Here is a 12,135-nt window from a genome sequence, read left to right as displayed (position 1 = left end):
AATTAGTGGGCATAAAGCTGATGGCAAGGGACAGGCCATCCCCAGTGACCTTTCTTAAGTCACATTTGCTGGGGCCAGGGAGATGGATTAGACTAAGTACAAGCTGCCAAGTCTAATGATCTGAGTTCAATTCCCAGGAACCACATAATAGGAGAGAACCAGCTCCCTCAAGTTGTCTTCTGACCCCCACACATGTGCTGTGGCATGTGTACCTGCACATAAAGAAATAAAACTAGAGTAAATGTACATTTATTTATGTGTATGTGTGTGTGTGTGTGTGAGAGAGAGAGAGAGAGAGAGAGAGAGAGAAAGAGGGAGGGAGAGAAGGGGGGGGAGGGAGGGAGGGAGAGAGAGAGAGAGAACAAAGGTACTTGCGACCAAGCCTCACCACTTTAGCTCTCTCCCCAGAGCCCTGTCCATCCGGCAGAGGGCTGATTCCCACAAGTTGTTCTCTGATTGTCAGGAACTACGGCATGCTTCCTCCCTTCCAAGATGAATAAATACTTCTTTTTTAGAATTAAAGTTTTTTAAATTTAAAACTTAATTTTTAAAAATTAAAGTTTAAAAAAAAGTGCATTTGTGTAACTTTTACAAAAGTATTTCTGTTCTACTTTGAATTTGATTATTATATTCAAGCATTGACTAAAACCAGTCTTTGGAGAAAAAGGTTTATTTGGCTTACATGTTAGCGTTTATTGTCAAGGAAAGTCAGAGCAGGAGATCAAGGCAAGAACTGAAGGTGAAGCCCTGGAGGAACAATGCTTATTGGCTTACTTTCAACGGCTTTCTCAGTTTTCCTTTTTATACAATCTAGGACCGGCTGCCCATGAAAGGTGCCAGTCCCAGTGATCAGGGCCCTCAAGTATCAATCATTAACCAAGAAAATGTCCAATCTGATGGAAGTAGCTTCTCAATTGACATTCCCTCTTTCCAGATGATTCTTGCTTGTCTCAATCTGAAAAGAAGAAGAAGAGGAGAAGAAAGACCTAACCAGTGAAATATTGTTATAACTTTTGGTTTTATTTTTATTTACTTTTGCTAATTTTCTATTTTGTCTAACTTATAAATTAAATTTTACTATATTTTTATATATAGGAAAAGGCATGATATTTTCTGAACACTTGGGTCTATAAACCTTTCATATCATTTTCTCTGAATTACCAATGAATTAAGAAACAGAAATTAGTACAGTAAAACATTTTACTTCCAGTTTTGCCAAAGGAGCAGGGTTTTTGTTTCTCCCCACCATGGCCCCCAATACTAAAGCTAGACCACATGTGAACTTAGCTGTGAGCTGGGCTAACTGATCTTTTCCAAGGAGAAGAGGACAGGGCCCAGGTTGCCTTTGTCCTCCACCACAGCACAGTATTTTATTTAAGTCTGAGCCAAGGTAAACGGGGGCTGGAAAAAAAAAGCTTTTCAATATTTTTTTAATTAAAATATTACATCATTTCCTCTCTTCCCTTTCCTTCCTCCAACTCTGATTGTGTCCTCTCCCTCCAACCCCACGCAGGTCCCCCTTCTTACTCCTCAAATTCTTGGCTTCCTTTTTTTTTATTTTATTATTTTACACACATACACATACACACATCTATGCATTATTATAAGTATACAAATACAACCTGATGAGTACATTTAATGTTGTTTAGTTGCATATGATTTCAAGGCTGACAGCATGACATTGGGTAACCAATCAGGGGACTCCTTCTGGGGAGATTAACTCTGCCTCTAAGAAGTTGTCAATGGCCTGTGGTGGGGCTCCTTGAGAGTTCCCCTTTTATGCCAGTATGTCAGCTGGTGCTGCTGCCATTCAGGTCTTGTTTAAGGCATGCTGTTGAAGGATGATGGATGTAGCATCCCTGCCATGTTTAGGGGACACAGTCTCACAGCAGACTTCCTTCCTGGTCCTCTGGCTCTTAGGATCCTTACTCCCTCCTGTTCCATAATGTTCCCTGCACCTTTGGCCCAGGAGCTGTACTGTAGATGTAAGTGTTGGGGCTGCCCCCTCCCCCACAATCAGTTGTTCTCTGTATTTTGACCATTGTGGTTTTCTGTGATGGTCTCTGTCTGCTGCAGAGAGAAGCTTCTCTGAGGAGGATTACAAGTTACATTTATCTGTGGGTGTAAGTAGTAAGAATGTGGTAAGGAACTGTGCTGCTCTAGTAAAATGGCGGTGGTAGTAGGTTCTCAATTAAGAAAAGGTCTCTGTGTTTGAAAGAGAAAAGTCTGTGGACAAAGACTCTCCAGCATGTGATGGTTGATAATGACTGTCAACCAGGAGAACTCTTGACTCAACTAGGCATGCCTGGGAGGGATTGTCTAGATTAGGTGAACTGAGGCAGGAAGACTCACCATAACAGTGGGTGGCACCATTTTATGAATAAGGTCTTGGACTGAATCAAAGGGGCTGTATTCATGGCTATCTGCTTCTTGACTGTGGATGCTGTGTGACCAACTGCCTTAAAATCCTGTTACTATGACTTCTCTTCCGTGATGGACTGTGCCCGAGAACCGTAAGCTCCCCAAAACCTTCCTCCTTGACTTTCTCTGTCAGGTATTTTGTCACAATATAGACAAGTAACCAATACAGAAATGTGATAGTTAATCCTGGTTGCCAACTTTATTGGCTCTAGAACCATGGAGACTACCCGGAATCGGTATGAGTATTTCCTGAAATGATTATGTGGAGTTGGGGGAGGGGAAACTTTTCCCAGATTGGGCGTCGTCTTGTGGCAGTCTCCCAAATTTAAGGAGGTGAGAGGGAAAAGATTTTCGCCTACCTGCCTTCTCCTCTTGCTCGTAAATGCATCTGTCTTGTTGTTGTTGCTGCTGCTGCTGCTACTGCTACTGCTACTGCTGCTGCTGACATCAGAAACTAATTTCTTTGGTTATCCAATATGGCATAAAGACAAACAGTTCTCCTAAGCCACTTGCATAGCACCAGCTGGGAGATCCTAACAGCTTGAACCTATCTGTTTTGTTATATGTAGCCTGAGGTCAAAGGGGTTTCCAGTCCTGTCCATTGTCTTACTGGACTTGCTAATCTTGATGCTTCTCTATCCCACACACTGGCACAGAGTGTGTGCAGCTCTACATATCAGTCCTTTCTCAGTTTTCCAGCTCTAGAACACCCCATAGCTCCATTTTCTGTAGACGTGAATTTAAACTCTTACTGGACATATAAACTTACTATATCTAGACCACCCTCCACTCCATCCTATCCATGTTTCCTGTCTGTCTTCTGGGCTGACTAGACCCCATAACTTTACCTTCTAGACATGTGACGTCAAGGGATGGTGCAGCCGTGACTCTTTTTAGTATGGCCTGGAGCACCTTACCCTTCTGCTTGGCAGTGCAGGAGCACCCAACAAGAAGATTCTTTTGATATCTTTTTTTGATTTGGATGTGAAGAGTGTCCTCAGAAGCCTTCTGTGTTGAAATCTTGGTTCCCAGTTAGTGGCACATTCTGAAGTTGAACCAGAACTATGCAAACTAATCAGAGGATCAGTTTATTGATGAGTTCATAGTCAAATAGACTGTGGGAGGTGGGGCCTGCTCATCTTCCTGCTGCTTTCTCTGCTTCTGGTCTGCCCTGAGGTGACACCACAGGTCCATAACCCTGGACCACAGACACAGACTGAAACCTTTGAACATGTGGGCCAAAATCAATCTTCCCTCCTACAGGTCCTTTCCTCAGGCACTGCGCCACAGAGACGAGAAGTGACTAGCACATGGTGTCCATCCTCTCTAGCTTGTGTCTGGCACATTGTTTAGATATCAAGTATTTTCCTTATAAAATAAAAGGAGGAGGAGATGGAGGAAGAAGAGGAAGAGGAGGCAGAAGAGGATTTTTAAAGGGGGGAATTTTCTATGCCTTCTGTCTCCTTATTGTTCTGAGCCAGAAAAAATGCTAGGCCTGCACATTTGAGGAAGCAGTCCCGAGCACATTCCATCGATTAATCTATTCATCCCTGTTTGCTCTGGGGTGGGACTTGGCAGAGAAAGTGGTGTTGCGATTCCCTCCTCTGCTGTGGGGCTGTTCTCCAGGATCCCTGGGCTCCTCATTCCGAGGACGTGTGGACCCTGTGTGTACACAGGCACATGGGGTCATTAATCACCCCCACCACCTTAAAGGAATTCTCCAGACCAGAGGGGGGAAAGGATGCTATAAAAGGACTGAATTAGAGTCCCTCTGCACCAATATCCCCCAATATGCAATTTATTGCCAGTAACCAAAATCTCATTCTCAGACCATTAACTAAAATAGAAAAAATATCATCTTAAATTCTAAACATAACAAGGGATGCATTGTAATAGGGCTTTCAGTCCTGGGTGAACACATGGGTGTCCCGCTTACTGGAAACCTCAAAAACTCAGAGTATGATGTTCCCCTTCCCAAGCCCTCTAACTTGGAAGCCACAGTATTGGTGCGGCTCTCATGTTCCCAACCCAAAAGTTTTCCTTTCTCTCGAAGACTTCGCAGCCGGAGTGCCACCCAGTCACCAGAACCTCAGAAGGAAGCCAGAAACAAAATCCTTTCTAATTACATTAAAGAAATGTATGGTCTTTATTTAGAAGGGGCATGCCCTAGGCTCCTTGGCTTAGAGGTAGCAGTTTTTGTTTTGCTTTTGTAGAATGTCAAAGAGTCACAAATGACAGAAGTAGCTGGTGGCTCCCAGGCTCCACTTGAGTGTGCCCTCCTTGGGCTCTCCTGACACCAGGGTCCAGCCTTATTGCCAAACCTAGAAACCTCCTGGCTCTCAGCATCAGTCTATGTGGGGCCTGTCCCTGTCCTTGACATCTCCCCTGCATTGGCTTCTATTTGATCAAGAACTGCCTTAGGTTGGCAGCCCCGCCTACCCTTCACCTGTATCTGCCAGTCTCAGAGAGATCATAATGTAGGATTTCTTCTCAAACTCTGTTTCCCGCATAGGAGGAATAGGGAGACTGGCAGAGGCCTTCTGAGTCTATTCTTCCTGTTTCTGAGCCCCAAGGAGTCCACCCTGGAGCCAGATGAACCTTGGATCCTTATTGACAAACTGTCACCACAGTTCCTTTTGAGTCCAGACCCAGTGATGTCAACTGTTGCAGAAAATGCTTAAGAAACTTTCACAATAGAAACCAGCGGCTGCTTTCCACAGATCAGCTCTCTGAGCTCACTTCCCCACAGACCTCAGCAAACTCCCTGCTCTGCTCCTACGCCCACCTGCTTTACTGTGAGCAAGACCGCTCCCATTTACTGCATCCGTGAACCAGTAAAGGGCCAGACCCAGAGGAGTGTACAGCCTTGTATAAGTCAGCTTAGCTGCCATTACAAATATCACAGAATGAGGCTTATACAGAAGACATGCACCATCCCATCATCTTAGAGACCAAAAGTTCAAATTAAAGATATCAGACGGGTCAGCTTCTCCTGAGCCTTCTTCCCACGTCTGCCCTCCATGTCTCTATGCCCTGATCTCCCCCTCAGAAAGAGCGATAGTCATGTGGGAAAAGAGTTTACCCATAGCATCTCTTCGGATTTGACCATCTCTGTAAAGGCCTTCTCTCTGAGGTGCTAGGGTCAGGACTTAGGTGCAAGAATTATCAAAGCACTCATCGGGTTATTGCTGCTTCAGATGGTGACAAGCCACATCTCCTACTTTCTTGGAAGAAAAAAATTAAGATACCATCAGCTTTCTCAAGGGAATGGTGAAACTCTGGAGCTTAGGCACCGTGTCTCCCCTTCATATTTGCATCCACAAAGGTGGTGCGAAAACATCTGGTCCCAAGGGTGCTTAGCCAGGCAACATGGGGAGACAGAGAAGGCTGAAAGAACTTCAGAGTTGAAGGCCTAGAGGTGGAACTTCTGGATACCCAGGATTAATCTACCAGGAGTGGCAACCACACATCATGCTACTTAGCCTTAATTACCATTTAACACACTCTAGAGCAGTGGTTCTCAACCTGTGGGTTGTGACTCCCAGATATTTACATTTCGATTCACAACAGTAGCAAAATCATAGTTATGAAGTCACAATGAAATAATTTTATGGTTGGGAGTTGTACTAAAAGGTGACAGTGTTAGGAAGGTTGAGAACCTCTGGCCTAGGGTCATCTGAGAGGGAGGACATGACTGGATAAGTGCTAGGTCAGATTGACTTGTGGACATGTCGCTAGGTACTGTTTGATGTTGAGGTCCTGAGCCCACTGTGGGCAGCACCATCCCTAGGCAAGTGATCCTGGACTATACAAGAAAGTCAACTAAGCAGGGGCTTGAGGATCAGTGGGCCACATTCCTTCAGAGTTTCTGTTTCAGATTTCTTCTTGAGTTCTCACTTGGCTTCCTTTAATGATGGACTGAAATCTATAAGATGAAATAAACCCTCTCTTTCCTGGGTGACTGTGGCTTAGAGTGTCTTATCACAGCAACAGAAAGGAAACTTGAATACACACAAGCCATACTGAAACCTCTCTCTCTCTCTCTCTCTCTCTCTCTCTCTCTCTCTCTCTCTCTCTCACACACACACACACACACACACACACACACACATACACACACAAGTCATCCTGAAACCTTGTGTACACACCTACACACATAGACCTACACACTTACACACCTATACATACAGACCTACAGATTTACACCCCCCACACACAGACCTACACACTTATACACCCCAACAGACCTACACTCTTATACCCTACACACTTACACACCTACACACACACATGCACACACACATGCATACATGCACACACACACCTATGAGACGCCTGCACTACCTGCACAATGTCTCCACTGCACAGCCTGAACACAACATTGTCCTCTAGGCCCCCAGGACTGTCCTCTGCTTTCCATTTTGCTCGCTCACTGCACTGGATCCATGGCTTTCTCTGAGCTCGGTAGTCACATTCTGTCTGTAGACATCACATCTCAGCAGCATGGGTCCCAGACGACAAAGTCAGAAAGCCAAAAACTTAGCTGAAAGGCTTGGTCTTATTGATGGCACTTCAGTAATAAAATAAAGAACTTGAATTGGTACAAATCGGCACTTGTGACAGAAAAGGATGGAATGACAGATGGTCAAAGAAAGACGATAAGACTTTCAGTCTTTCCAGAGAAAGGAAAGTGGCGACATCTTACAGACAGCTCCAGCCCCGGGAGCGACTTGGCCAGATTAACGACCGACTGATCTGCTGCCCGATACTGTTGTTGTTTAAAGATATCATTTCCTTTCAATTTTTCTTTACATTTATTTATTTTTATTTATTTACTTGGGAGGTGCATGTGTGTGTGTGTGTATGTGTGTGTGTGTGTGTGTGTGTGTGTGTATGCTTGTGTGAGAGTAGAAGCCACTGTGTGTGGGTGCATGTGCTAGGGCATGTGCCTGAAGGTCAGAGGACAACTTGCAGGGGTCTGTTCTCTCCTTCCGCCGTGTGGGTGCCAGGGATTGAATTCAGGCACCTTTACCAGTTGAGCCTCCTCATTAGGCCCTGTTGTGTGTTTGGTGTCTGTCTCTGTCAGTCTGTCTGTTTGCGGACATTGGCTGGAGTCAATCTCACGTGATGAAAGGACCTAAGAAGCCCAGCGCTTCAGACATGAAGTCTCCGGCCTTTGCTTCCTTCTGGAGACCTCTGAGACAGGGCAGAGCTAGGGACAGCCAGGCTCACAGGAAGAGGCTTTGGTCTCACTGTGGTCATGGTCAGAAGCAAATGGGACAGGAAGAGTGGCTGAAACGTTCTTGGATTTTCGGAGCCCAGCACACCTGGCCGAACTGTTTTCCTTCTCATTAAAGTCCCCTTTGCAGAGATTATGGGCAGGCCTTCAGTGGTCTGGGGACAACAGGGGCACAGTTTAGACAAGGAATCACTTCTTCCCACGCTGTGGGGGAGGGGTCCCAAGCTGCCTTGAAATGATGAAAGTCTGAGCAACTTGCCCAGTCCCTGGCTTAGGAGGGGGTCACAAGGGCAAACTGAGCTCTGGAAAGGCAGGGGGCTGTCTGCCCTTAGAAGGTGGGTCTAGCCACCAAGTAGACACCAGCTTGAAAGATTCCCAACCCTCGCCAGAGAGTTTTCTCCTGTGTCCTCATAAAGCTCAAACTACAAAAAGATGGTGGTGGGTCCGACCCTGTTGCACACACAGGACAAACATTTATCATGCTGAAGGCCAGGCAGGCCGTTGTTTTGATCTCTTGTTTACATAGCCCTGCACTCCGCAGTGTTCCAAGGAATCTGTGTCCCAGGCAGTCGTGGAGACCTCCTGGGGCCAGACTCTCCTCCTCTGCCTGTTCTGCCCTGTATGTTTTTGCAGCTTTTCCAGCCTCTGCTCACGTGACCGTGGCGGTGGCTCATGCCTGCCGGGGATTCAAGGGCACTTGCTAGAAGAGGCTGCAAAACCTCACATCTGTGCCCAGCAGGGAACAAGCACTGCCCGCCCCAGCAAGGCTTCCTCTATTCTAAACATAATCCCAGGTGGGTTTTTCCCTTTCTTCTTTCTTGTAGAAAAGAAAAAATTAAGGGTCATTTTGTCTCCCCACGTGGAAGAAGCCAGAGTTCGACTGGAAAATAATAATAGCCCAGCGTGCTTCACCAGTAGGTTCTCAACACAGTGCTCAACCTTGGCTTGCGGTGTCTCCACACATCTCCCTCTTAGCTAGGAGTAGTGACTCCTGAGATTACATGAGGGCCAGGGCAGAGTTAACAGGATTGAAATATCAAGTTGATTCTGATCCTTGCATTTTCTATCTGAACGATAGAAAATCTGTGGTATCTCTCATTTGAGGTCATCCCCAGTCTCCACCTTCCCTGCTTGCTCTGCCTCACTGGTCCTGATGGATCCTGAGCAGGCTGAAGAGGGTTCCCTGTGTGGGGCCAGAGAGAGGAAGCCCAGGCCGCAGACAAAGCTCCAGTGTTTGTCCAGATCTCCAGGGTCTGTCTGGAGTCACAGGTCCAGCTGCTCCCCCATCGCAGGGGCATCCAGACTCGCAGACAGGCTTAGTGTTTCTTCCTTCAGGTGGCGTTGTGCCCTAAGTCTTGTGCTCAGAACCCACCACAATCAAAAGCAGATGTGCTATCATGGAATCCAACCACTGGCGTTGGATGTGACCTTCATGATCATATAAACTTCATCCCAGAGGACCCTACCCCAGGCTGTTCTGTGAAACCCCTATACCTAGTCACCCAGACGAGGTTAAATATCTAGATTTCAGACATTTCTGCTTCAATCCAAAAATTTCTCGTATTCCCTTAAGACCTGATCGCTTACCATCTTCAACCTGATTCCTAGGTCGCTTTGAACTTTAATATCCCCTCCGCACCATGGAAACCTATGTGTTTAGGAAGACCACTAAAAGCCGACTGCTGGTGGGCCTCCAAAGGATTCGGTTACTTTTTCACTTTTTTTTTTTTTTGTGCTGAGGGTATCGAGCCAAAAATCCTTGCTCACACTGAGCATGCTCACTGCTAAACTCACTTCTTTCAGTTTTATGCATACGTTTTTGGGGAAGGGACAGACCTGCTTCTGGGAAGCATAAGAAGCCTCTGTACTGTTTCCCATCGTAGGGTTAATTCAGCATCTATTATTGCCTCACTCGTTGAAGGCATCTGTGTAGAGAGGGTGGCACAAACACACAAGCTTGTTTTCCAAATACGGTGCGTGGCCTCAAGGAATGAGTCAGGGTGAAGACTCAACTGAGCATCCTCCTTAATCAGCCACCAAGTGGCAGTGTGATGAGAAATCACAGAAGCAAGGGCCCCACCCTACCCCTGCCTTCAGCCCACCCCCAGCACTGTGGAAACATTCTTTGGGGAACACAGCCATTGGCGTTCTGACTCCTGGGTGAGGGTGTTGTCCAAAATAAGAAGCCACAGAAAAGCTGAGTACCCCTCACTGGGCTGAGGATTAGAACTTCACAGATGTGGGCATGATGGGGCTGAGTGGGATCCCAGCGGCGGAGCCTCAAGGTTCAGGGAGCTGGGTGTTTCTCCACTAATTCCAGAATGTGAAAGCTGTGGGAAGCCGTGTGGATGCCACAGCTTCCTTTCCTGGCTAAAAGGTGGAGAAAGAATTCCCTCGAGGCACGCCAGTCCATCTGGTCACCTCCTGTGCTTTTTGAAGCTAGTTAAGAATGTAGCCCCCCACAACTCTGTCCCGTCCCCTTCTGGCAGGCACAGTGAGCCTTTTGTCTCCCTACTCAGACCAGCACCTGCGTGTTTTCACAATAGCATACATACAGTCCAGCTCTCGGGGCGGTGCACGCCCGCCCACCTGCGCCGTAATCCACGTGAGGAGTGGGGACGCCCACCTGTCCCGTAATCCACGTGAGGAGTGGGGACGCCCACCTGCCCCATAATCCACGTGAGGAGTGGGGTCGCAGCACCACACAGTGTCCCTCCAACTATGGAAGGGGTAGCCTATGTTCAGTATCACCCACCGAGTCCACAGAAGCACACAGCAAGGGTTGGGATGTGAGCAGGGATAACAGCATAGGCGGGTGGGAAGCGCTTCCAGTGGCATCTGAAGGCCATAAACATGAGAAACTGCCGGAGTCTCGGGGAAGGCGAATTATGAGACAGGGAAAGGTCACTAATGGAGCTCTGGCTTTTCTTCTAGGAGATTCTCCAGCAGGAAAATGCCCTAGCAACTTATCTGCCCGAGCCTAAGATAAACTTGAGAATGGAGTACTTGGCGGGCCGCAGTGGCCACAGCCCTGTTTCAAATATCCATTCACTGCTTTCCATCAGCGAGGCATAGAGCTGGTCGCCATGAGGGACTGGACACAAATTAATCAGTCCCAGATGATATGACACTTTCCCGGTTTTCAGAAGGACAGATGGACCCTTCCGGAGCTGGCTTGAGAGAAAGAGCTGTACCATTCACAGCAGAGTGAGCGTGTCTGGCAGTAAGCTCTCCCGCCAAACTGTTATTCTCTTCTCTCAGGAAGGAGAGCATAAATCTCAGATCCGGACAGTGTAACTGATGGATAAAAATGAAGGTGGTTATGAGCATTTACCAACACTGTCTAAGCCTGGGGTGTGTTTGTTTATTTCCAGTCTGTTCTGACATGATCTCGTTGCTGTTACTTGGTTTTGATCTTGATTTTTGAGACACAGTTTTATCATGCAGCCTCAACTGGTCTTGAACTCAGAACCCACCTCTTTCTGCCTCCCGGTTGTTGCAATTACAGAAGTGTAGCACTGTGTCCCACAGATTCGGTTTCTCCACTTTTGACTACTGCTGACACATTGACAATCCTTTGCTGTGGGTACCATCGGAGCACAATAGACTGTTAGCAGCATCCTTCATCTCTACTCAATAGATGCTGCCAGCACCTCCTCCTCAGTTGTGACAACCAGAGCAGGCATCACTAAATGTCCCCAGGGTGGAGAATTACTTGATTTTCTTTTTTAAAACTGAGAATCATACTGCCTAAACACAGTCACCAGGTATCTCTCTGATGGTCTCCTGGGCCATGCTGCCTGCTCTCATCTGTCCCCACAGAACTCAAATGACATAAAGAACGGCAAGCTGCCCACACTCCCCTGCAGATACTGTTGTCTCTAGGCTGTTTCCCCAACTAATCCATGCTAACCAAGTGATTCACTGTGCTTGTTCACAGTTCACAATACGTTCTCACTGACAGCATTCACATACAGTCCAATGCCACTGCCACCCTCAGAGGAGGCCTGTTCCCATTGTTTGCTCCTCCCTGTGCTCACTTCCTTGGTGCAAAGCTCATGCAAGGTTCATGCAGAGGTGACCCATCCCCTTTGGATGCCTCTTTCATTGATTCTTGCTTGTCCCTCAAAGAGAAGCCCATTACAAATTTCACGTCTCTCCCACAACGTGGAAATTAGAAAGAACTAGTTAAATTCTTGTCAAAGTACTTCCTGCTTGAAAGGCCTGGAGGGAAGCCAAATTCACTGCCCCGTTGGCCGACATCCCCTGCAATGGCGACTCCCAGCAAAGGAGCTCCAGAGAAGGGGGATTCTGGGTGGTCCTTCCAGGGAGACTTTAAATTCAGTCTTCCGTTCCGGAGCAAATAAACACCTGTCAGATGCTTGCACTTGGAGATCATATGGTGTGGGCCACAATATATGGTGCCTTAGGACTGGACCTTCCACAGAGTGTGACCCATGGTGTATGGTGCCTCA

The 12,135-nt window shown here is 47.0% G+C and overlaps 1 long non-coding RNA gene across 1 annotated transcript; it reads right to left on the bottom strand.

The window, feature by feature from the left end:
* Window positions 1-654: 654 nt before the first annotated feature.
* LOC148122634 (uncharacterized) lies at window positions 655-3,561 on the bottom strand. The gene is made up of 2 exons (XR_015737363.1): window positions 3,270-3,561; window positions 655-955 (listed from the first exon to the last, which is right to left on the bottom strand). It is a non-coding gene; the product is annotated as an uncharacterized LOC148122634 (long non-coding RNA).
* Between the last annotated feature and the right edge of the window lie 8,574 nt (window positions 3,562-12,135).

This window comes from Myodes glareolus, chromosome 3 (genome assembly GCF_982192425.1).
Source record: "Myodes glareolus chromosome 3, mMyoGla1.1, whole genome shotgun sequence".
Taxonomy (NCBI): Eukaryota; Metazoa; Chordata; class Mammalia; order Rodentia; family Cricetidae; genus Myodes; species Myodes glareolus.
This window is presented reverse-complemented; position numbering and strand designations above follow the sequence as displayed.